Source organism: Protopterus annectens, chromosome 10.part0 (genome assembly GCF_019279795.1).
Source record: "Protopterus annectens isolate FY-2018-M chromosome 10.part0, PAN1.0, whole genome shotgun sequence".
Classification (NCBI taxonomy): Eukaryota; Metazoa; Chordata; order Ceratodontiformes; family Protopteridae; genus Protopterus; species Protopterus annectens.
In genome coordinates, this window is record NC_056744.1 from 1,335,178,079 (window position 1) to 1,335,205,017 (window position 26,939).

Below are 26,939 nucleotides of genomic sequence, written 5' to 3' on the forward strand. Positions count from 1 at the left end.
CCTCAGTGAGGCCTTTCTGTAGGATGTCTGCATCACTTGGGGAGTTAATAATGGCTCCCAGCTTGCAGTCATCTGTGAACTTGGTCAGCCATTGTTCCTCTGTGTTGGCCTGGACGTCTGAGAAGTAGATGCCAAACAGGAGAGGACCCAAGAACAATCCTTGTGGCACTCCACTTGTGACTGGTTGGCAGTCTGACTTGGAGTCTGCTACTTTCATACTGTGGGTTCTATCTGTGAGCCAATTTGCAACCCACCTAATGATATAGGGGTTGATGCCTAGTTTGGTGAGTTTTATCAGCAATTCCTGAGTGAGGAATGGTATCAAAGGCCTTAGCCAGATTGAGGTAGGCTGTATGAACTGCCTTACCCTCATCCACAGCTCTGGTGACTGACTCAAAGAAGTCAACCAGTTTGAACAGACATGATCTACCTTTCACAAAATCAAATTGCATGGGATCTAGAGTTTGGAGATTCCTTATATCCTTGTTAATTAAGTCCATGATGATGTGCTCCATATCATTACATATCAGACTCATCAGGCTAATAGGGCAATAATTTTCAGGGTCTGTAGTTGCTCCTCCTTTATGGAGAGGGATGACTGTAGCAGTGCACCATTCGATAGGGACAAAGCATGAAGTGAGGCTGTGAGTGAACAAGGCACACACATGTGTTGCCAGTTCACTTTGTAATTCATATAGAACACAGCCAAGGATATTGCTGGGTCCCATGGAAGCTGTATCCTTGGCCTTGGACAATGCAGCTTTAACCTGTGCTGCAGTAATGCTGGGTGCCTGGCATTCTTCCTGTATTGAGATTGGTCCTTTGGGGGGGGGGTAAACTTGGCACTAATTCTGTCCGCCAGTATGTTGGCAATATCTGTTGGCTCAGTATAGGAGGTACCATTGTGCAGTAACTCAGAGCAAATCTAGTTATTGCAATGGAGATTGCTGATATAACTATAGAAGGCTTTGTGGTTGTTTTTAGTGTCTGCTGCAATTCTGCCTTCATAGCTAGCTTTGGAGGCATTGATGAGGGATCTCAACTTTTTGTTGAGGCTAATAATGGAATTTTTTCCAGTCTTGGGACTTCACCTTTTAATGCAACAGTTTCTTTCTTTTTTTGTAGAGTTTATTAATGGCAGGGGATCACTAGATTGGCTTCTTTTTTTTTGGAGGAGAGCATCTTGGTTGTGTTGGGTATGGCCAGTTCCATGCATTTATGTACTTGTTTGTACAGTGCATTGGTGTATGATTTGGTAGTCATGCATCTATTTTCCATTGGCATCGGTGCTGTGACGTTAGCCACCTCTGTTTTAAGGAGTCCAAAGTCAGCTTTGGAGAGGTTTTTAATGATGCATACCTTTGCGGGGGGTGTGTGTTAGATGTGGATTTCCATGGTAATTAGTTTGTGGCCGGATATAACCAGGGAAGAATTGACTAGTGGTGTAGAGCAATGGTTGCCCATGTTAGTAAAAACCAGATCAAAGATGCTGCTTCCTCTAGTAGGGGTAAGAATGAGCTGTTCCAGGACATTGAAACTGATGAAGTCCAGGAAGCATTGGACCACTGCATATATGCATGGGTTGTTTTCCCAGTTGATGGAGGGATAGTTGAAGTCACCTAGTATGAGAGTGTTGGGTTGGATTTTAATAGTTTTCAGGGTGCTGAGGAATGTGGAGTGAGAGTCTTGGGACATGGTTGGAGACCTATAGCAGGCTACGACCTGAATTGCCATCCTACCCAATGTTAGTTGTACCTGGAGTATCTTAGATGTGTTATGCTGGGCTACTGGTCTAGAGGTGTGCATATCCTTTATGAACAAGGAGACACCACCGCCTTTGAAGCTTATGCTGTTGAGTATGTGGTGCATGGAGATAATAGTATGAAGCAATATCATTCTGCAGGCCACAGATGCTGTTCAAGACAAGCCTAGTTTATGTAATGCACAAGTACTGTGCCTGCAATCACCTATACAACAGACTTAATATGTGGTGCGTGCGATAATTACTGTGATCTGTAGTGTATAAAACTAGATAGGTAGGGGTTCTTGTCTCACTCCAGACCACTTGGTGCAGGTCTGTGTGGTGTTCCCCTGAAAAACAACGGACATGCCCTCATGGGCTATCCACCTGCAATTGGTCATGCACTGTTTGGGCCTGTAACTTGCTGCTGGCTTCCAAACTGCTGGTAGGAGTTCTAATTTCATTCCAGCCCACTTAGTGGATGTGTGCATATATCCATATGGCATAACTTAGGCACAGATAGGGTTTTTCAGTGTTTTATTTGTAATGGGTGATGTGCCCCCCCCCAAGGACTGACCATAACAATGTCTGCTTATGTCATTAAGCATATGCCTTAAACTGATAGTACTAGCAGACATGAGGTGTGCTTCATGCAATATGCACTGTGATCTATAGTATGTACCATTACGTAGGTAAGTGTTCACATCTGCATACAGCCAACTTGCAATACGTGTGTGCCTTGGCATGTCCTGTACTGTATGTAGCCATGTTTGTGTGTGAGCCTGTTAGACCATTGTACATCATGTTATGGAACCATAGGATGCTTTAAATGTATGAGAATAATGGCCATACAGCCCTCACAATCATAGACATCATCATACACATAGTTACAGGATCAGCATATATTGCCCAGTCCAAGAGGTACACAGGCAGACACCCTGTGTTGATATGATAGTCACCCAGCCAATCAGACAGATGGCATGTGCTGATGTGCACTGAGGTGCTCTGTATACCATTAGGCAAGGTTCTGTTCCAAGGGTGTGTTTCAGTCTGCTAGACAAATCTCTTCACAAGCATGTAATACTAACATCACATACTAGGTTAATGTCCTTACAGTGAGTCATCCATCTACTATGCTATGCAGCCAACACAAATGCATGTGGTGTACTCATAACAAATGCCAGCATTCAGTATCTGTCGGTAACCACTACAAGTGGCATGGTGAACCAACACTGCATTACACAAGTACATGTTAACTAATATAGTCATCCTATGTATCAGACACATAGCTTCATTTCCCTGCATTGATGCTGAGGATGACAGGGATGTGGCACAGGTATCATCACTTGCACAGAGTGCTGTGTGCAGGTGCAGGAGCCCTAGGCTGGCCCAAATGGTAAACAGTATGTGTGTGAGTCAGGAGGGAAGCATGAAAGATGGACCATGGAGAGGTGCTGTGTGTGTCTGTAGGTGACCTGAATGTCACAGTGGTGTGTGTGTGTGTGCATGTACACAGTCAAGATAAGTGGTAGAGTTGATGGTTCACCATCTCTGGCCCCAAACATGGGAACTGGCTCTGTCAGTAGTTGCACTGGTACCTCCATGCCCAAGGTCAGAAGCGGTGCTAGTACCTGATGGTGACTGCTGTCTGATGGGACCATGTCCCCCATCGAACCACCCAGGACCATAATCACATGGCCTGCCACATCATGGTGTGGACAGCAGACACCCCTCTGTAGTGCTGGATGTATTGCCACTATGGGAGGGGGGGTGTGCACGGCCACATTGACTCTCAGCAGATAGGGTTGTTGACCTATGTCCACAGGTCCAATGCTCAACTCCAATCACACATTCTAGCACAGACAATATGCAGTACAAGACAGACATTGTCTCAGCCCACCATCTGTTCACTGAATCAGTCAGCCGATCCAGGGTTTCCCCAATGAGGTGGATGCAGTCATGGATGCCAGACTGTGCTGCATCCCTAACCCTAAGCATATATCTGGTGTTCCATTCAGAACATGCCTGTGCCTCCTTGATGGCCCAAAACATGCGCTGCGTGACCCATGATGTGACACCTGCAATAGGTGGTGGATGGACAGCAGGCCTTCCATAATCACCCCTGTCAATCTGCCTGTGTGGGACCTCACCAGCTGCCTGGCTATGGCCAGTGTCTACACTCACTGAGCCATAGTTGGCATACTTTCCTGTTCAATGTCCTCACCCTCTGACTGTCCAATATCTGTGGCCTCCAGGGATGGGGTATGTGTGGGCATATAGACTGCATGTGGTGACAATGGAGACAGAAGAGGGATGTCTACCTCTGGAACAGATTCAGCCCCCATCACCCACACCTGTGCCTCACTGTGGCCACCATCATTGTCAGAGTCTGAAGAGGCACGGACATTGGGTTGTGTAGGGGACAGACACCAACCCCCCCCCCACAGTCACCTGCAATAAAAAAAAAGCAGTACAATAATACCTGCACTATTATGCACAAAAAGGCTCCAAGACTCATAACAATGAAGACCCACAACTGGATTAGTGGTCAAACAACTTTCTTTTCCGCATTTATCCACAAAACACTTCCTTGGAACAAAATACAAATTCAACTCAGGACCTTTATAACAATCATCAGAAGTAAATCAAGTAAAATATGACCAGTAATGTTTACCTTTTTATTAATCAGCATGACACTATACTTGAAAAAACAAAACATAAAAACCCAGTACAAATCTCTTAACAAATATATGAAAATATACATTTCACTGCATAATGTATTTACCGTCAACCTGTTGTATTTTAAGAGGCATTTTAGATTACTTGCCTCATAGATTCATAGGTTGGTACTAGGCTATCGGCCTTAAGGCCTATGCAAGCCTAGCCATAACAATTCCCTGGAATTTTTTTCCCACAATATTTACTTCTCTGGGCCCCTGTCTAGCAAGGCGATTGACATGATCCCCGGGGTAAATTTCCTGTCTCCCATCCAATCATCAGGTTCCTTTTGAAGCGGGCCAATGAGGTGCTCTGCTTGACATGTATGGGCAGTCTATTCCAGAGTATGGGGAGTCTCTGGGTCAGGAACCTATCCCTCCAGCATGTTTCCTTCATTGTGATGATAAGGTTTAGATCCCTGGAGCGTGTGGCTCTGAGGGATTGGGATTTCTTTAAGTGGAGCATGTCAAACAGCTGAGGGTTTGACATGGCCTTGTATGTTAAGCAGAGATCACCTCTGAGTAGACGATATGCCACAGAGTATAGCTGGAGTTTTTTAGGCAGTCAGCATATGGCATCTGCTTTAGGCCTGTGATTCTTTTAGTGAGGTATTTCTGTGGCCTTTCCAGCTGTTGCAGATGTCTTGTGAGGTACATACCAAATGGGGCATTATACTCTATAATGGGTCTAATGAGGGATGAGTACAGTGGGACAATGACCTCCTTTTTTCTGGATGAAAAGCCCTTAGTGATGAGGTGTGCCAAGTAGAAGGATTTCCTGACTGTTGTGGCGATGTGGTTATCGAAGGTGAGACCACTGTCCACTTGTGTCCCTAAGTCTCTCATCACACTTTCGGTGTTTGGTGTCTTGCCACCTATGCAGTAGTTCATGGGTACATGTTTTTTTCCAAAGGGGATGACTATACATTTTTTGGCATTAAGCTTGAGCCCATGGCTCTGGCACCAGGCAACTGTTTCTGTAAGGCCCTTTTGTAGAATATCCACATCATTTGGGGATTCAATAATGGCTCCCAGTTTGCAGTCATCTGCAAACTTTGTTAGCCAGAGTCCCTTAGTGTTGGCCTGTACTTCAGAGAAGTAGATGCCAAACAAGAATGGTCCCAGGACTGAACTCTGAGGTACTCCACTTGTCACTTGTCTGGAGCTGGATTTGGAGTCGGCTACTTTTACAGTCTGGGTTCTGTCAGTAAGCCAGTTGGCAACCCATCGAGTGACGTAGGGATTTATGCCCAGCTTAGTAAGTTTATCTACGATTCCAGAGTGGGGGGTGGTGTCAAAGGCCTTGGCGAGGTCCAGATAGGTTGTGTGGACCTCCTTACCCTCGTCCACAACTCTGGAGACCGATTCAAAGAAGTCAATCAGATTCAAGAGACAGGATCGGCCTTTCACAAACCCAAACTGGGTGGGGTCCAGTGTCTGGAGGTTGCCAATGTCTTTGTTTATAAGTTCCATGATAATGCGTTCCATGCCCTTGCAGATCAGGCTTGTCAGACTGAAGGGACGGTAGTTCCCGAGATCCAAGGTGGATCATCCCTTGTGGATCGGGATAACTGTAGCTGTGCGCCACTCAGTGGGCATGAAGCCTGAGGTGAGGCTATAATTAAACATGACACTTAGGTGGGGTGCCAGTTCATTTTGTACTTCATGTAATACACAGCCTGGGATGTCATCTGGTCCCATGGATGCTGTATTCTTAGCTTTGGAGAGTGCTGTTTCTACCTGTGTGGCTGTGATTATCGGAATTTGGCAATCTTTTGGTATTGAGATGTGCCCTTTAGGGGGTGAGAGGGGAGTGAAGTTGGCACTAAATCAATCTGCCAGGATATTGGCAATATCCTTGGGATCAGTATATTTAATGCCATTCTGTTGTAGCTTAGAGCAGATCTGAGCATTGCCATTTAGATTCTTGACATAACTATAGAATGTCTTGTGGTTGTCTTTGAAATCTTTGGCAATTTTATTCTTGTAACTAGCTTTTGAGGATTTTATGAGGGAACTCAGCTTCTTACTGAGGCTGGTGAGGGAGTCTTTTGCATCCTGGGATTTTTCTCTTTTCTGCAACAGTTTCTTCCTTCTGTTGTATAGTTTGTTTATAGCAGGAGACCACCATATTGGCTTCCTTTTTTGGAGAAGAGCATCTTGGTTCTATTTGGGATAGCACGATTCATGCATGAGTGGATGTGCTCGTACAGTGCCTTAGTGTAGGATTCTGCAGTCGAACTTCCAAATCACGTCTGCGTGGGTGTTGTGAAGTTTGTCACTTCTGACTTCAGTAGCATGAAGTTGGCTTTGGAGAAGTTTTTTTAAGGAGGTTTCCTTACTGGGGTGTGGGGGTGGGATGGGGATGTCAAGGGTGATTTGCTTATGGTCAGACCTGACCAATGAGGGGGTGACCACTGGTGTGGAGCATCTATCTCCCATGTTGGTAATGACCAGGTCTAGGATATTGGAGCCCCTGGTGGGACAATGGATTAGTTGACCCAGGGCGTTGGAATTTATGAATTCCAAGAACTGTTGGGAAAAGGAGTTGGTAGCCGAGTAGTTTTCCCAGTTAATGGCATGGTAGTTGAAATCACCTAGTATTAGAGTGTTTGGTTGTATCTTAATATTTTCAAGTATGTTTAGGAAGGTGTATTGAGAATCTTGGGGTATGGTGGGGGATCTGTAGCAAGCTACAATTTGGATTGCAGTCTTACCTAGTGTTAGTTGCACCTGGAGAATTTCAGATGCATTGTGTTGGGCAACTGGCCTGGAGGTGTGAATATCCTTGGTGAATATGGGCACTCCTCCACCTTTAGTGTTTCGGTCTTGGTTTTGTGGCTGAAAAGTGTGGTAAGAATTGTAGCCTGGTATTGCAGGGGTGCTCTCTGGAGCCTTGAACCAGGTCTCAGTCACTGCACAGATATCGATGTTCTCCATTTTTAGGAGTGCCTCGAGAGAGTGCATTTTGAGGTTTAGACTTCTAGCATTGAGTAGCATTACCTTCGGATTTTCCATGCTTGCATCTGTTACGGTGGTGGTTTTATCCTTTGAACCTTGCCTAAAAAAGACACTATAGGGGTGGCAAGAGCTTTAGCCAGTAACCTGAATCCCAGGGGTGACAGGTGCAGACCATCTCTGGCAAAAAATCGTGGGTGGTTGATCATGTTTTCCCAGGCAGACAAATACTGGATCCCCTTTGAATGACACCAGAAGCTTAGCCAAGTCAATCATTTTGTCCTTGTACTGTGGTATCATTCTGGGTGAAAGCAGGATGCTACTCAGGGCTAGGGTCATACCTGCCTGGGTCACATGATCCAAGAGCTCTTCCATGTCTCTTTTCATGTAGTCCAGGGAGGTGCGTCTCAAGTCATTTACTCCAGCATGGACAATGACAGAGTTGTATTTGTACTTGTTGTGGAGTGACTTGACTGCATGCGTTATGTGGCGGATCCTGGCACCCAACAGGCAGCTGACTGTAATTTTCTCCTTGTTCAGCCTGGTGAGTGGGACATCAGTGTGCCTGACTATAGAGTCACCTATGACTAAAGTGTTGGGTACATTGTCTTGCCTTAGGGGCTGTTGTTGGGTGGCACACTGGTGTTGTGAGCTATGTGTCACTTTGGTTGTGACTGGTGTTTGTTTGCGTTTTGGCTTCGGAGGTCCTTGTTGCTTGGGCAAGTTAATATTAAGGGCCTCTGCATATGTGGGTTTAGTGTTGCTATGTGTGGGAGTTGATGGTGTGGGATTTGAAGGGCTATGAGTTGCTAGAGGTGTAATGCAGGTCATTTAAATCAGGTGCCTTATCTGCTCTTTACTGCAACTGCCAAAGTGTATCTATTTGTTGAACTACACTCCTGTGACTACCTCTTCTAGAAACCTTAGGTACCCATTCCAACTGGAATTTAGAAACATCCTAAGCTGTTTACAAACATAGTTATGTTTACATACGCCATTATTCTGGCCCTTAAAAGTACTAGAATATAATTGTTCCCTAACAAAACAAATGTCATTCTTACCAGGAGCAGGACCACGGCCTTGGGAAATACCTGGCAGACCTATGAAAAGTTGAAGGTGGGGCAATGTCAAGTACCACCACATGTTGCAGCGCAAAAAGGTAATTGTTCGATATATCTCACATTAACAGTAGCCACTGTGTTACTTGTTTTATTGGTCACTGTAGATCAGAGTGTAATGTGTGTGTGCTATGTCTTTAAGAAGCATGCGAGGCTGTGTGTGCAAGTATAAATTCCAGACACATGCAATCCCTAGTGCCATTTTGTAGAAGCAGCCAGAGAGTGAGCATGTATGATCACAGTAGTTAGTCTGTATATGAGTTTCTTAGTCATAGTCAATAAGCCTCTATAGTGATGTGTTTGTAGAAGAACATTTGGAGCCATGAGATGTAAAGATGGCAGTGAAGGTAAAACCGAGAGAAAACAGTACAAACACAACCAGAAAGAATCAAAGATAATGAAAAATAACAGATTGTTTACTCGATGCAAAGATGCAAGAAAGGGCATTACAAGGGCACAAACTGCATCACCAGGCAAGCGGAAAGTACAAAAAGTTAACTAAAGCAAATACTTAAGATACAAGTATTTGACAAGACGATTGACTTTAAAGTACAAAATGAGCATATTTAAGGCAAAACAAGCATGTTTAAGGCATAATTGGGTGTGTTTAGAGTAAAACAAGCACAAGAAAAGTAAGCTGGGCATAAAAAGGGCTTAAACGAGCAAAAAAATATATAATAAGAAAAGGAAAAGAGCACAGTAAGCAAAAATAAAGCAAAGCGACTGCTTGACTCCGTATTGTATCAAAGGTATTGTTAAAGTTATTTGAAGTATCTCAGAGTGTGTAAAAGTGCTTACAGCATGTGCTTATTACTGGGCCTGTATTTCAAAGAGCTCACTGCGTGCAAAGTGCAACTATTTTGTGTAATGCAGTCAAACCATGGTTATTTGGAGAAAAGTTCTTGCACTGGGTATGACTATTCACAGAGTGACACCATTACAGAGTGCTTCGTGCATTGTAAAGAATGGCCTAGCAGGGTACCGCCATTTTGGGGACATTTCAGTGTATTACATGTAGTCATTTGCAAAGTGCAAATACTTCAAACGATATTGAAATTGGGCAACAGAAGTTTGATTTATTCGCATTGTACAGTTACTTGATATGTTTTTTGCTTTGATAAAAGGTGTTTCTTACAAAAGATTACAAGAGTATTACAGTGCTCGTGAATTGCTCAGATGCATCGTAAAGTTTATGACTGTTTCTTAAGGTGATGATTTTGAGACATGATGGGGTATAACTGTAGTATTCTTGCCTTTATTGATAAAATTCCAAGTGATTACTTTAGCATTTCTGCCTTTATCAATTTCGAAAGTAAATGATTTTAACATTTCTGCCTTTACCAGTTTCGGAAGTAAATGACTTTAGCATTTTTGCCTTTACAAATCATGCAAGCATAGTGAGTGATGATAAATGACTTTAGCATTTCTGCCTTTACCAATTTTGAAAATAAATTACTTTAGCATTTCTGCATTTACTAATCGAAGATTTCATAAGGCATCACAAAGTCTGAGAAATTATTCCACAAAGCTCTGTAAAGCATCAAAAAGTTTGAAAAGCTGTTCTGCCAAGTTTCATAAAGCATTGATAGCCCTAAAAAGCTATTTTGCAAAGCAGAGTGAAGCATCAAGAAATCTAAAAAGCTATTTCACAAAGCACAGTAAAGTATCGAGAAATCTAAAAAGCTATTTCACAAAGCACAGTAAAGCATCGAGAAATCTAAAACATTATTTTGGAAGCACAGTAAAACACTGAGAAATCTAGAAATCTATTTCTCAAAGTACAGTAAAGCATCAAGAAATCTGAAAAGCTGTTTCGCAAAGTGCAATAAAGCATTGAGAAGCCTGAGAAGTTTATTTTGCAAGTCCTTTATTTGAAAGTACTACGAGGTTGATCATTCACACAATTCCGATAAGCTTAGAGAAAGTATAACTACAGAGCACAAAAGCATTGAACAAATTGTGTCTATGCCAATTACTTATACGTGTGTGTGTGTGTGTGTGTGTGTGTGTGTGTGTGTGTGTGTGTGTGTGTGTGTGTGTGTGTGTGTGTGTGTGCCTGTGTGTGTATTCATGCGTATTTGCAAGACCCTTCACTGGTATGTGTTAATATGGCAGATGGATTTCAAAAACCTCAACCACTTGTATTTGATCAGAATATTGCAGAGAACTGGAGAATATTTGAACAAGAGTACAATATTTTCATAAAAGCAGCTTATGTAGATAAAGAGTCACAGGCCAAGACATCCATTTTGCTAAATCTAGCAGGATCTGAGGCCATAGAAGAAGAATGTTCATTTGTATATGCACCAGCAGTGTATGAAGGTGAAGGTGCAGACTGCCATATTGTTGTGCAAGCTGAATCAAGGGAAGACCCTGAGTGTTTGAAGTGTAAGTTCAGGGAAATGTGCAACCCCAGTCAAACATTACATTACAGAGGCATTTGTTTTACACAAGAAAGCAGAAGCCAGGGGAAACATTTACAGCTTATATAACTGACTTGAGAAACAATGCTAAAACATGTTGGCTTGGTGATTTGAAAGATGAGCTGATAAAGGACAGACATGTGTGGTATTAATAGTGCTGCAGTGAGAAAGATTTTACTTCGTGACAGTGATTTAATATTAAGCAAAGCAATAGAGATTTGTCAGATTCATGAGGTGAAAGAAAGACATACGAACATGCTCGCGAGTGACAAAAGCATGGTTTCAGTGAGGTCCAGAGCAAACGTAGATAGTATGCAATGCATGGCAAACAGAAAGCCTGAGCAAAGGGCAGCCAAAGGGTTTCCAGAGAAGATACAAAGCTTTCCAGAAAGTTTCAGAAAAAGTGCAAGCTCCACCGTCAGCTCAGTGCAACACAAATGTGAGTCAGCAAAACCCAAGTCTAGCTTTATTGTTACCTGTCGCAATTGTGGTGCAAATCATGAGTCTAAAAGAGAGAAGTGTTTAGCATATGGTCAGCAATACCTCAAGTGTAATAAATGGAACCATTTCTAAATTTTTGCAAATCAAGTAAGCCTCACTCAGTTGTAAAGAAAGGTCACACAAAAAGGCAAGTTGATCAGGTAGAGCCAAAACAGTCAGCTTTCTATGTAGATTGTGTATCAGTACTTGGAGAAAGAATTGATGCAGTAAACTTATTAACAAGGAGTTAAGTCTTTTGTATGGTTCGGTTCAATGGAAAATCCACAGAGCTCAAAGAGGACACTGGATCAAAGTGTAATATTATATCAGCAAACACAGTTGCAAAAGTGAGAACTAATGAACAACTCAATGTAACCAGCAGTGCAAGACTTGTTCCATACGGAGGTGAAGAAATTCAGACTGAAGGTTCCGTAATACTTTTATGTTATTTGGCTGAGAACTGTTACAACTTATTATTCTACATAGTCCAATGACCAATGCAATCTTTACTAGGTCTCAAAGACAGTTTGAGAATGAATCTGCTTTCTTTTGCTAAAGAAGTTCATCATGTGAGTGCAGTTTCAAGTTGAAGTTTTTCCAAAGCCATTTTCTCAAAGTATGCTGATGTTTTCAATGACAAATTGGGCAAACTTCCAGTTGTGTATTCTATGAAGTTAAATCCCGTGGCCACTCCAGTAGTCAGACCAGTAAGAAGAGTTCTAATAGCAATGCAAATTAAACTCAAAGCTCAACTGGATAAAATGGTGCAGCAAGGTGTGATTTGTCCAGTCACAGAACCAACTGGGTGTTGTCCATGGTAGCTGCTCATAAGAAAGGCTCAGATGAAATCAGAATATGCATTGATCCTAGAGATTTGAACAAAGCATTAAAAAGGCACCCAAGAAAATTATTTTCCTGTGCCCCTGTAGAGCAGAGCCACAAAAGTGATCCCCGGGGTGAATTTACTATCTCCCATCCAATCATCAAGATTTTTCTTGAAGAGTGCTAATGAGGAGCTTTGTTTGATATAGACAGGTAGTTTGTTCTAGAGCATGGGAAGTCTCTGGGAAAGGAATCTATCCCTCTAACATGTTCTGTTTATTGTGGTGACAAGTTTTAGGTCCCTAGAGCATGTAGCTCGGAGGGACTGAGATTTCTTTAAGTGGAGTATGTCCAACAGCTCTGGGTTTGACATAGCTTTGTATGTTAGGCAGAGATTGCTTCTGAGTAGACAATATGCAACGGAGTAAAGCTGGAGTTTTTTTCAGATGGTCTGCATAGGGCATCTGTTTGAGGCTGGTAATCCTCTTTGTGAGGTATTTCTGCTGCCTTTCTTGTTGTTGTAGATGTCTTGTGAGGTATATACCAAAAGGGGCATTGTACTCTATAATGGGTCTAATGAGTGACGAGTAGAGGGGAACAATGACCTCTTTTTTCCTAGATGAGAAACCTTTTGTGATGAGGTGTGCCACGTAGAATGATTTCCTGACTACTGTGGCAATGTGATTATCAAAGGAGAGACTACTGTCCACCTGTGTCCCAAGGTCTCTTATCACACTTTCGGTGTTAAGTAGACTGCCGCCTATGTGGCAGTTCATGGGTACAGAGTTTTTACCAAAGGGGATGACAATGCACTTTTTGGCATTGAGCTTGAGGCCATGGTTTTGACACCAGGCATCTGTCTCAGTGAGGCTCTTTTGTAGGATGTCCACATCATTAGGAGTTTCAATTATGGCTCCTAGTTTGCAGTTATCTGCAAACTTCGTTAGCCAAAGACCTTCTGTGTTAGCCTATACTTCTGAGAAGTAGATACCAAACAGGAGAGGGCCCAGGACTGAACCCTGTGGTACTCCACTTGTCACTGGTCTAACATCATCATAAGACGTTTGATGACCTTAAGCAGAAAATTGCAACCCCACCTATGATAAGATACTATGATGTGAATAAACCAGTTGTTCTTTCCTGTGATGTTTCAAATTTTGGTCTTGGTGTAGTTATTCTTCAAGAAGGCAGACCAGTAGCCTATGCATCTTGGACACTAACTCAAACTAAGATACATTATGTTCAAATTAAGAAATACCTTTTTGCGATAGCTTTCACATGTTCCAAGTTTCACGATTATATTTATGGTCGAGTTATCCATATTGAAACTGATCATCAGCCTCTAGTTACCACAGAAGCCTATGCATTCTGCTCCAGTGAGATTACAAAGAATGATCCTCAAATTGCAAAAGTACAATTTTAAAATGGTCTACACCAAAGATAAATTTCTCTATCTGGCTGATACCTTATCCAGATCACCTAGAAGTACAACAGAACAGCTTGATGCTGAAACTTTTGACTTTGATGTAATGTCAGTGTGTAATTTTTCCACCACTAGACTTGATGTGTTGAGAGATGACACTACGACTGATCCAATTTCACAAAAGCTTAATCACTACATCAGTGTCTGATGGCCGTAAAAGCAATCTAGTATATCACCTGAGATGCAATGGTATTTTCCTTACAGAGATGAATTATTGATGGAAGATGGCATTATTTTTAAAGGTCCTAAAATTGTTGTTCCTGCTTCCTTACAGCAAGAATATATTCAGATTTTGCATCATGGTCACCCAGATTTATTATCCACTAAGAGAAGAGCAAGAGAACTAGTATTTTGGCCTTCATTATCAAAAGACGTTGATAGTGTTCTTTCTTCTTGTTCAGTACCAGAGCACATTTGCAAAGAGAACTACTTCAGCTAAATCCAATACCTGAACTACCTTGGTCTGCTGTAGCAACTGATATCTTTGAGTGAAACAATCAGCACTACTTAGTTTTGGTAGGTTCTTATTCAAATTGGTTTGAGATTGATCTACTACCAAATTTAACCTCAACAGCTGTTATCATTAAGTTGAAACATCATTTCTCAGTTCATGGTAGTCCACACAAACTTTATTCTGACAATGGTACTCAATTTATTAGCTAGTTGTTTCAGAAATTTGCAAGAGAATGAGACTTTGTACATGTCACTAGTCCTGAATATCCTCATTCCAATGGTCTAGCTGAATGAGCAGTACAGAGTGCAAAGCAATTACTTGAAAAGTCAAATTGTGACAATACCGATGTATTCTTGAATTTACTTAATCTCAGAAACATACCTCGTGATGATATTCTTGGCTCACCTGCTCAAAGACTACTTTCCAGACAAATTAGAACTATGCTACCTAGTTCATCAAGTTTGTTGTAGCCTAACTTTAAGAACAATAAAACCATCAAAGCTGAATTGTAGAAGAAGCATAATATCCAGAAATCTAGTTATGACAGATCGAGCAGATTACTTCATTCATTGAGGGAAGGAGAAATGGTACGAATTCAGACAATGAAAGGTTTTGATCAAATAGGACAGATTACAGGCATCTGTGCTGAGTCAAGATCCTATTTGGTATGTTCCGAGGGTGTGGAGAATAGAACGAATCGTAGACATCGTCTTCTTGTACCAGAATCATCATCATCATTGCAATAACAACATTGTATCTGTGATGCAAATTCTAAATAAAAGAATGAGTCAGACATTTTTTCCAGACCCGAATGTGTTCAAAAGTCTAATTCTGTTCCAGAAAGTAATTTGAACATTCCACAGGTCAACCATTTTGCAGAGACTGCAGAGACTGTCTCATTTGCTAAACCTGATTCCCAATTTTGTGTCACATGATATGGAAGATTTTCTAAGCCTAGTGTGAAATACACAGCAACATGTACTTTACTGTACAAATATATATATATATATATATATATATATATATATATATATATATATATATATATATATATATATATATATGGGTCTACTACCAGAGATCGAAAATACACTATTTCGTAATCCAGTAGTAGATGTCTACTAATGCGAAAGTGCACTTCACCGAAAGTGCACTTTTGTGAACACTACTTGAGTGAATGGTTACGAACCTTAGGGTTAGGACTTGGTTTAAGGATAGTAGATAGCTAGTAGGGCTATCCACTACCCTTAACCCAAGCCTAACCCTAAGGTCCATGACTACTGCACCACAGTGGAGGAAATTGTATGTCCTCCATGGTGCAGTAGTCACGGACCTATGTCCTCCGCTGTGGTGTGGTAATCACGGACCTTAGGGTTAGGACTTGGGTTAAGGATAGTGGATCGCTAGTAAGGCTATCCACTATCCTTAACCCAAGCCCTAACCCTAAGGTTCGTGACTACCACATTACAGTGGAGGACATTGCCTGTTTGTTCTAGTGGTGTTCGCGAAAGTGCACTTTCGGTGAAGTGTACTTTCGCGTTAGTGGGCATCTACTACTGGATTCCGAAATAGTGTAATTTCGATCTCCGGTAGTAGACCCATATACATATATATAAATATATATATATATATATATATATATATATATATATATATATATATATGTGTGTGTGTTTGTGTGTGTGTGTGTGTGTGTGTGTGTGTGTGTGTGGGTGCACTTAGTATTGTATAATGATTGTCTTTATCTGTGATTACTGCATTCCAAATAATCTCATGACAAATTGCATGATCTATTTCTCAAAGAGGGAGGATGTAGATCAGAGTGTAACGTGTGTGTGTGCTATGTCTTTAAGAAGCATGCAAGGCTCTGTGTGCGTGCACATATAAATTCCAGACACATGCAATCCCTAGTGCCATTTTATAGAAGCAGCCAGAGATTGAGCATGTACTATCACAGTAGTTAGTTTACATGTAAGTTACTTAATCATAGTCAGTAAGCTTCCATAGTGATGTGTTTGTATAGAATAAGCTAATTAAACAGAACCCACGAAGACTCATCTATTTGTGTACCAACAGGAAAGTGGCAGTCACAATCTGAGTATGAATGTATAACTGATGTTAAACCCCCACAAAGAACAAAGACCTGACACCCACATAACAGTATCTACAAAAGGTTGACACAATGACTCCTACAATATTACAATACTGATCACAGTAAACTTACCTGCATTCTCCTCAGCTGTGGAAACTGGGGCACCTACCTCCATAATGTATGGTGTGATGGATGCCTGGGAGCTGTTATATGTGCCTAGGTATGCCAGGAATTCATCAGTGGCTGAGAGTGGTCATTTGGTCATCTGCCAGGCCATGTTTTACAGTCTGGTAGTAATTTGCACCATGTGTGAGGCAGTCCTTGTTACAAGCAGGGACTTCAAATGTGTAAGTTCATTGTTCAGCTGTGGTAATCTGCACTGTGACTCTGAAAGGATTGAGTGGTGCTGTCTGATATTTGTGACCCTCATTTGCAGTACCTGAGGTGACATTCTCTGTGAATGCATATTGCTGCATGCTGTGATAATTTATGCACAAATACACTTTCTATAGGGATACGTTAAGTGTGTTCCTACCTGCAGGCCTGGGACTTCCATCAGTTAAAAGCAGTCAGTTCATATGACAAAGAAAAAGAGTGCATGAGTCTGTCATTAATTGCTGGCTTCACAATACTGAAAATGCAGTGGTACACACCACTGGATTTGAACCCAGGACTGTGTGTGGAAAAATATACTGTTTAAGAGGTATTTAACAGGCTCAGCTACCGAGTCACTGCTCCAGCAGGTGTACTTGCAAGACATATGTGCATACTTACAGGCTGTGACAATCATGTTCTACATCCATCAGTGTGTGCAAAGCTTTATATGGATGTATTTCTGTACCAGGTTCCCAGTTGCACATGTATTTTGCCATTAATTCCTTAGCAGGTATCTTTCTACATGTTGCTGATAAAAGCATACATGTACCTGCTATCAGAAGACTCACTTACTTCGATTAATATGTCTTTGGCTTTGTAGTGTTGTGCTATTGCACCAGAGTCCCAGGAACACTCCCATGTTTTCCATTCAGTTTTATTCAAATTTGCATGGCACAGCATGCAGCTACACCGAAACACACTTAATGGCTGTAACTGTCAAGTACTATTTTTTTTAAAGCACCTACTTTAAGTAAGAGTTGCATGGTGTAACAGGTTATTGCACTGGTCTGTAGGTGCAATGGTCTTGGGCCCAAAACATGGGACAGGTGTTTATTTTTTAAATGGGTAATGGAATTTTAAGGACTTATATAATCAATATAGCTCTATTTATGTGAGCTTAGTGAAGTTGCGCAATACAGCATGCCACACAACATCACTGTAAAAAAGTATAAAGGAAAAAAAATGGGGAGATAGGAACGTGGTGAAATGGGGTGCAACCAGGGGGAAAAACATAGTGGAAGGCAGGTCGGGATGCACAGAAAGGGTATAAGAAAGAACCATAGCTATCCATTTCTTGTATAGCAACAACTGTGCACTTTGACAGAATATGTACATGGATTTGATCTCAGCCACAGAGAGAGGACTGAGGACAATATAACTGCATTGTCAAGCTAATTGGATCAAATTACTTATGTCTAGTGGACATGTGGGTGAAATGGAAAGCTATGTATGGGACAATATTTTATTTTTCTGACAGGTACCAATTTTTTTTTTTTAATGTGTGATTGGAATGTTGGGGAAGAGAGATAGGTACACATGGGGAGTTAGGTTGGGTAGGTGAGGATGCACTTGCAGACAGACAAGACAGACAGCACAGCAGACAGGGGTGGTGTGTGATACATGAGGGGGTGAACACCTTGGTAAGGGAGGGTGTTGTGGAATCCAAGTTCCATGTACCTCCAGACAGCATTAGAGTGACTCACGTCCACCCACCTATGGGACTGTCGGCATTGCTCCTTCACTGCCACAAGGGTGGCAGTGCTGGAGGATGGGCACTGCGGTGAGGCTATCCTCTCAGGTTAGCCAGCATATCCTCAGTCAGCAGCAGGAGGTGGTCACCCACAGTATGAAATCCTGTGCACCAAGAATGGCAGCTTATCATGGGTGACAATACCTCCTCCATCACCACTCTCAGAGGGGTATTGAGCCCCGTCCAGTGGGGTGGTACTACCCAATGCCACAGGTAGGGGAGAGGCAGCAGAGGGGGCACCACCAGTCTTGGTCCCAGATGTGCTGGGACCCGGTGCCACAGCCAGTTGAGGCAAAGTAGGGGGATCAGCTGGAACTGGCCTACCTTGATGTGCTGTGGTAATTGAGGTATAGCAATAAGCTGAGGTTAGTTATGAACAAATCATTGTTAGTATTAACAGCATGGAACATCATTTTAATTAACCTAGATACATAGCAATGTATATTATGTGTGACACAACATGAACTAACAGAACAGTCAGTATGTTAACAGCATACCAGTAACAGTTAAAGCATAAGGGCAACCACACAGTTAATTTAACAAAATATGCTAATATGAATGCATAATAACACATAGCAGTAATAAACTACATAAGGCCAACAAATCGGTTAATTTAACAAGATATGTCAGTATGAAACCATAATCAAACATAACAATAATAAACCACATTTCCCAAAATATAGTTATTGCAACAAAATATGTTAATAGTAAGCCATAATAATAAATTACAATAAGAAATACATGAAGATAAGGGGTGGAGAGAGAGAAAAACAGTCCATTAGTGACATTGTAGATTATATCCATGAAAGCAGTGCTAATATTTACTCTACAGGTATGTATTATCAGCTTTTTGTACAGTGACTACAAGTCTCCTATAGGTGAGCTAGCACGTACATACCTCTCAAGCTGTTTGCATGAGAAAGTATGGGCCAATCAATAACAAATGCAGGTACACAAATAGACAGAACGGTTGCACATCATGTGAACTTATATAACTACCAAGGTACTCTGTAAGCAGATTTGCTAATACTTCACATTCCAAGTAATCATTTCTGTGGTAATCTTTGACAGATGGATTTCACAATATTAAGTATAGTACCAGAAATCATGATACTTGAGAGGCATGTTTGTGCACAGTACATAAATTAAATAGCCTTCATGCCTTAGTTGCCAGGCATGGCAACAGAACCCAATAGATGTGAGTGCAGGGGACATCTACAAATAATGTAATAATTGACTGCAGCAGCTTAGTACAGACATGCAAAGAATATAGCCATACTGGAGGTAGACAGATTTATTTATGAATCAACAATGCTGAGGAACACATTATTCTTAATGATTTTAAAACTCTGTGAAATCTAAACACAATATCTGCTCATAACATGGACTACCTCACTCATATACCTTTTGTTCCTGGGAGAGAGAAAATGTGAGCATTATGTGATTGAGATTGGGCTGCAGATAACATTGAACCATACTATGAATTGAGCAATACAAGTTACAGGACATTGTTTTCGCATGCTAGAACTATCATAGTGTTATAATTGACTGCAGGTTCAGTAGACCACACATGCATGGAATACAACCATAATGCATATATTAATACAGCTTTATTTTAGAATTAACACTGCTGGTGAACACTTTTTTATTGGTACTGCTTTGCAAGATCTGTGAAGTCCCCACACAATATCTGCTCTTAACACGGGCCACCTCACCCTTATACCTTTTGTTCCTGGGGTGGGGGAAAATGAGAGAATTATGTGACTGATAATAACCTGGAGAAACCTTGACACATACTATGGGTTTACCAATACATGTTACATGATATTTGTTTGCATTCTAGAACTATATCAACAATGCTGGTGAAAATTTTTTTGTTTTGTTATTGTTTTGAAATATCTGTGAAGTACACTTACAATATCTGTCCATGGAGTGGGCTACCTCACCTATATACCTTTATTATCTGAAGTAGGAGGAACAGAAAGCATTATGTGACCAATATTGGCCTGGAGACAGCATTGGACAGTACTATGAGTTAATAAATACAGTTTGCAGGCCATTAGTTTTGCATTCAAGAGCTATGGCAGTTTACACGTGACTGCAGCAACCTTACCACTGACAATCAATGCATACAGCTCTACTGCAATGGTTATGACAACACAATCCTGCTGAGCACCATTTTGCTTACTGCTATTGGTATTGTTTATTCTTTATTGCACTTCAGTTGTTATTGTTCATGTATTGCACTACAGCTCTAATTGCCCATGTATTGCTTTACAGTTCTACTTGCCCATTTATTGCACTAGAGTTTTTCTTGTGCACACTTTATTGCAGTAAATGCTTTATTCTTTCTTGCTTATTGCACTACAGTTAGCATACTAAATCTGTACTTACCATGCTCCCAGCACAACTAGGCCAGGCGTCTGGCATAGGACTCGACATTGCTGCAGCTGTTGAGAGAGAAGCACATCATTATGCATACCACAGTTTTGCAGATATCCAGCTTGCAGTTAGGTTAGACAGAAGAATACATACTTACATACTTGTGGGGCATTCCCATCTCTAGCTTCTTGGACCCAGGTGTCCAAGGTTCCCCTCTTTCTCTTTTTCATGTCGTCATAATGGTGACGACACTACTCACCTGTGTAGGGGATATCAGTAACACTGGTGAGTTCCCTGGCCAAACAGTCCCAGGCTTCTGCTTTATATTCTGAGCCCTGGAATCTGCCCTGCATCAGCCAGGGTGCATGGTTTTGAACCAGAAGTCCAACCATGACCCTAGACTTCAGAAAACCCCACTTCTGCACCAAAAGCACACACCTTCACCAACACCGCCTGCCATACCAACAGTTGATTGAACTCCAATGAATGATGTAGAATTCCTGTGGACTGGCCTTAATATAGGCTGTTTTCCTACCCATACATGTAACTGTGCAGCATTCAAAAAGCACTGCATTGCTTAGCACTACACAAACCAGCTAAGCAGGGCTGAGAAGGGCAAAAACTTGCAGAACCATGGTTTTAATGAGGCTTAGCACCACGGAAACATTGGTGGCCATTAACATGTTTATGCACTGATTAACATGAAAAATCAGTGTTTAGCAGAGCGCAGCAGTGCCAAATTTCACAATACATTTATTAAATTATGGAAAAGTAGTACATTCATTTACAGACATATTCTGCCTGTTATGGACTCGAATCCAGCACCTACTACACACAAGGGCATAACTCTATCCATGTAGTTAGTTTGATGTTATAAAAACTCTTATACCTTCACATATACTACTAGGCTACCTGTTAGCATTGCTGAGCACTTCACCACATAGTGCAAACATGCTTAAATACACATAAAAACAACTAATTGCATCTGGTTTCTATTTTTAGATGTCTGGCAGGTGCTGGCTATGTACATATAAGCTCTGCTCAGCTCTGCTGCACTCCATGCCATGCAAAAGGCAATAAAATAAATAAATAAATAAAAAGAAAAAAAATACATAAAAACATTTAATTATGATAATTAATTACATCCGGTTTCTATTTTCAGATGTCTGGCAGGTGACAGTTGTCTATATGTGAGTACAGCTTAGCATTGCTTTGCTCTAAGCAGTGGCATGCAAACATGAAGAAAAAATAAATAAATAGAGCATAAAAATGACATATTATACATTTTACATACTTCACAACATTACAACAGTGGTGGGGAGCATTACAGGGAGTCTCACATTCATCTGCAGTCATGTGTAGCCACTGCACCTCTCCCTACACTGATTCAATATCCCTGTTCCTTGGCTGTCCCTCAGCAGTTCGCCATCATGCATGGCGCGCTGCCTAGGGGGAACCATGGCCAAGTACATGGATGCATTCCGTGTAGGCTCTACATAGTGCTTGCACAGATTTTATTAAATCCTGAGGAATATTTTTGTATTTATGCCATGGAACTGCCTTAATTTACTGCATGACATCTCTGCTTTTGTCTTGTATGTTTGCCTTCTACCTTGTAAATTTTTTTGCTTTTCTACTAATTTATCAAGAATTACAATGTCAATAATTTACAAATTGCACTTGATTTTGGCCCTTTGTCCATGCATAAATTTTGCCTTTAACCTTTTTGATTAGAGAAGGTTTGAGGGATGAACAGTGGGATGTAATATTGTGTTTTGACTTTTGAGCTGTGCATATAGAAATATGCTGTCATACAGTGAGTTAAAAAATGTATAGAAAGATAACTTTACCTGCTATTAAAATCAACAGGAAAAAAAAAAAGAATTCACACCAAGCACCATGTTTTGGAGCTTCTTGGCTATCTCCACTTCAAAAACCATCACTTCTGACCATGACATGAAATGACGACTTTAAAAGTTTAATGCAACTTCCTACACAGGAAAGAAGAGACGACATGCCACGTTTTAAAGGAAAAATAGCTAGAATAAAGTATTTGTGTGCACAGAATCATAGCAGAAGATAAGCCTTACCATATAGCTTGAAAGTATAATGAATTCACAGACTGACATTTCGTCAATATGCACATGATTTTAAGCTCCACAAAATCCGACTGCTGTAATGGAGAGCAAAATAAAATACCAGGGTGTGCCAATGCTATTTATTATAAAACCAAAAGTTCGAACAAGCACTTTTGTCTCTCCAGTTTTACAGAAACAGAACTAATACCTCTTCAGACTTCAATGACATAATTGCTTACCACATTTTATATTTTGTTCTGAAGTCTTTGGAACATCACATGACTTAAAAAACTTTTTGTTTCTACTTTAAAAACATTTAAAATTACACTTTGATTTAAATACTTTTATTTCCGGCAACATAAGTGATTCGCCAGGTGTATTCACAGTAGTCTCAGTCATCATCTCTACTGCCACTCTGATGTTTGGTGATACATCATCTTAAACTGTAAAAAGTAACTTTTTAAAACTGTAACATTTGTCAGAATGTCTGGATAAAGCATTCAATGAAGCTCATAGTCAGCTGATGCATCATTTAAAGCATTAAAGTAATATGCCTTTAATGCCTTTAATGCTTTAAATGATGCATCAGCTGACTATGAGCTTCTAGTATTTAAATGGTACTTTAACATCTGTTCCCTATCTGATGAAGTTCGTATATGCTACGTACGAAAAGCGCTTCAGTGTAATACAATAAACAGAGTATTCTTTCTTTTGCTTGTCATTCTTTTGGACTTTGGATTTTCTGGAGATTCCCTGTGGGCAAACCTGATAATCAAATCATTACTCAATGTTTTCCTTCTTTCTCAACTGTGGTTAGGTTTGCTGTTCTAGTATACATATTCCTAACTTAATTCTTTTTTTAAATAAAGAGGATGCATGTTGTCAAAGTGTAGCATAGAGTTGCTAGCAGCAGTTTTGTAATTCACCACAGTTATGATCTGTCTTTTTTGTTTTTTTTTACTTATAAATAATTGCACCAAGATAAACAATTCTGTAAGAATCAGCAGTGCTTGCAAATCTTAAAACAAGCAGTGGTACAATTAACATATATAAGGAATTCTCACATTTCATATATACTGCTTTCCCAAACAAAAAATGCTGCCAGTAGAAGGTAGTGCTGTATAAAAAAATTCCTTTTCCCAAAAACTCATTACATAGAAAAATTTCAGGCCAGAGAGATTTCCATTGCTACCCAATTACTGGCTGAAAATATTCTCCTTTGAACATAAAATTATATTTTAAACTCATAAGAATGCATTCTCCTATACATCTGATGGCAGCTACTGCATATCCATTATCACTGAGTAACATATTACATGCCCATTTGGTATCCAATTCTTGGGGTATCACTGTTTGCAAAGGTTTTACATCAACTGTGACCAGTAGCACATCTCCTTAGAATCTGACTTATATTATGAGTTCCTTAAAATGAGATGAGTTTCTATCAAGACAGTCTTAAATAAAAACTGTCTCTTTTAAAGCTCTATCCAATAAAATTTAAATTAGGTACAATTTCAAAACTTTAGTTAAAACAATATGTTTCAGTGGTGGATCTGATACATTTTTATGCATTTTGGGAATACCAAAAATGACCCCCACCAAAGGGTCCTGTACCTGGAAAAAAAGATGCACATCATTATTAATAATGCCTTCTATAAATGATTTTCTTACAGCCATCTGTCAATCAATCACTGTTGACCCATTTTAAATAAACTTCAGTATACTGTCCAGCAAAGGTAGTTGAGCCTTATGCTTGGCCAGACATTTTCATCGATGTGCACACAGAGATTCGAGTTGACAAAGTCATTGTTCAGCCAAAAGTAACACAAAAAAACTTACACCTTCTAATAATCCAAAAAAACAAAGCCATTGTCAGAAGTGCATTTATGACTGAACTGAAATATGCTCTGCTTCTTATTTATCCTTTTATTCACAGCAAAGAACTATCACCTCACAAGTCACTGAAAACAAAATACTAAGAATTACTCATTCTTACCCCAGGAGTAAAAATCACTGTGATACTATTGAAAAGACTAAATGACTTCCAACTGAAGCCTGAGATCAATTCCTTCTGCATCACTCACTTTCAAGATGGTCAGTAACATTTATGGTCCACCTTTAAAACAACTGCCACTTGTGAAATATGCACAGTGTGAATAAAGAGGGCAAACTGGACTGCAGTTATAAAGACCCACATTTACTTTAGCCTACTCAGAGAAGACACTCTGTAAGTTGTCCAATGATTATTGAATGTTCCTCCCGCAGAGTTACAGTCTATCACTGACCTCACTCTTTTTCAAAAGCAGCTAAAAAGCCATCTGTTGAAACAACACAAATGCAAATGCTTTGATGACACAGATTAACAAAAGTCTGTCTGCCCACTAAAGTTTGCATTGAGGACTTGTCTTACACTGTGTTCTAATTCTCCTTATATATGCATGCCATTAGAGCACTGCGTAAAGCTTGGTATTTGTTTATTTCTTTTTACTTTGCCATATCTGATTGTTAGGACTTTTATGTAAATAATTACTTTAATCAATGTATGCCTATGAATATAATTAATTGCTTTGGACAATGTATATCTAACATTTAATGTATCTAAGGCATTTGTATGTGTATAATGTTGCTACCCTTGGACTTGAATCATGCCTGAAAAAGATTCTCGGACCACCTGAACTACTATGACTAACAAAATGAATGAATAAATATCACCTCTCATAAAGACACTTGTAAACATCTTTTGTTCTCTTATAATTTTTCATGACTTTCATATGGAATGCTCCTTTAGTTTATATTTGGATTCTGACACAGGTATTTTAGTTCTAATCTGTCTTCCAAAAAGTTACCAGTGGAGAGCTTACATCTGTAGGTCTGTCTGGGGCAGAAGAGTAAGACATAAGAACCATAGCGAGGATCAGGTTGTTGAAGAATCTTTTTAGCAGTTTAAACAAGTCTCTCAGTAATACCACTGGAATGTGGATAGTTAGGCTTGATATGATACGTATCAGTCCATAATCTAAGCAAACTGCTGGAACTCTGTCAAGATAAACTGTACATTTCTATCTGTAATTGGTTTAATAGCTATGCAATATCTTTAAACATGAGTTTGATTCTAGCATTGATTCCCTAGAGAGTTGTAGTTGGCACATGAAATATATTTGTACCGCTAGAGTAGTAATCCCCTACTGAAAAATATCTCTTTCCTATGAACTTGCATAAATCAGCAGCAAATTATTGCCTAAAACCCTGTGATAATGAAGTGTTAGTAATGGTTATCACCTTTGGGATGGTTTACGGGTGATACAGAACTGCCATTTTGATACAGAAGCTTTGCAAAGGTCCTATTAATGTTGGGCAATCATATAGATACCTTGGCTCTATTATTGCACTTTTTTCTGTCCTTTTTGCTTTAACACTTTGTTTCACTGCCAAAATACATGAAATTAATGAATATGACAGCTTGCTAGTGTAGCAAAATACAATTGTTGTATAAGAAGTCTAACCTGTGTAACTGAGTTATGTCAGGCTTTAGGCATGATAAATTTATTGGGCAAGCGAATACCAAATCTGTCTACAGTGGCATGTCTAAAGATACCTAGACTGCCCATAAACCACTGATTCCACTAATTAATTCTGACACATTAAAAAAAACAAAACTTCTCACATCCCCACACACTTTCAAGACATTCTTTCTTCATTTGTAAATATTTCTGTTCAGCATCATTTATCAATTTGAAGTAATAGGCCACTGGTCTCAGAACTTGTCTCCAACTGTAATTCTTGGAAGACTTCTCAGTTGCCCACACACTTACTCTTTCTCTCTTTGTAAATATGTCTGTTCAGCATCAGTTAGCAATTCGAAGCAATAGGCCACAGGTTTCATAACTTTTCTATCACTGGATGGACTAATAATATGAGACATCAGCAATGTACAACTGGCACACCAAACTTTTTGTCATTAAAATGTAATTCGCCATGTTAGATTTCCTTAAGAGTTTGACAAGTTGACCCTAAAACTTTATAAAGGACAATGATGTCCATCCTTGGTGGAAGGTAGCAACTAAATATTTCTACTGAAACACAACAAGATCAAAGACTGCTGTTCTTCCTATGTCTCTTACAAACTGCAACAATAACTATTTTGTAGCTGTTGACTTAGAGGATTAAGGAGCTGTTATCAAGCTGTTTCCTGTGGTCTAGTTGATCAAGGTTTGATTCCCTCAACTTCCATTTCCTAAGTGTGTGACTCTTAGCAAGTTCCTTAAATACAGACCACTCCCAGGCT